This window comes from Chrysochloris asiatica, unplaced genomic scaffold (genome assembly GCF_000296735.1).
Source record: "Chrysochloris asiatica unplaced genomic scaffold, ChrAsi1.0 scaffold00648, whole genome shotgun sequence".
Taxonomy (NCBI): Eukaryota; Metazoa; Chordata; class Mammalia; order Afrosoricida; family Chrysochloridae; genus Chrysochloris; species Chrysochloris asiatica.
Window position 1 is genome coordinate 178,671 of NW_006409166.1, and position 456 is coordinate 179,126.

Consider the following 456-nt stretch of genomic DNA (forward strand, 5'->3'; position numbering starts at 1 on the left):
TGCTATTTTGGTTGGCAGGCTGCCTAGGTGACTATGCCATTCTCATTCAACCCACCACTGGGGCTTGCCAGACTTTGGTTTTGGCATAATGCCAACTTCTGCCTGGGGCAGTGAAACACTAAGAGGCTTGAAGAGCAAAAGGAAAAATGTCTTCAATCTTTGCCAGACATTTGGAGGCAGAACCAATTAAATGGTGCTTTTCAAGTCTTCTCAGTTAAATTCAAGGATGAAAGAGCCAAGGTGTAGAAACGGAAGATAAAAAAAATAAGCAGCAGCAACACCATCTCTGGTGCAAATTCAAACATTGGCTTGAGCGTCTCCCTAGAATGAAAGAGCCTGCATGGATAAGTGGACGGAAAAAACTCAGACAAGACTTTCCTAGCAGTGGACTGGGTGCCAGCACAGAGCAAGAGCAAGAGCTGGCATGACAGTTGTTCTGGGGATCTTAGCTAGGCT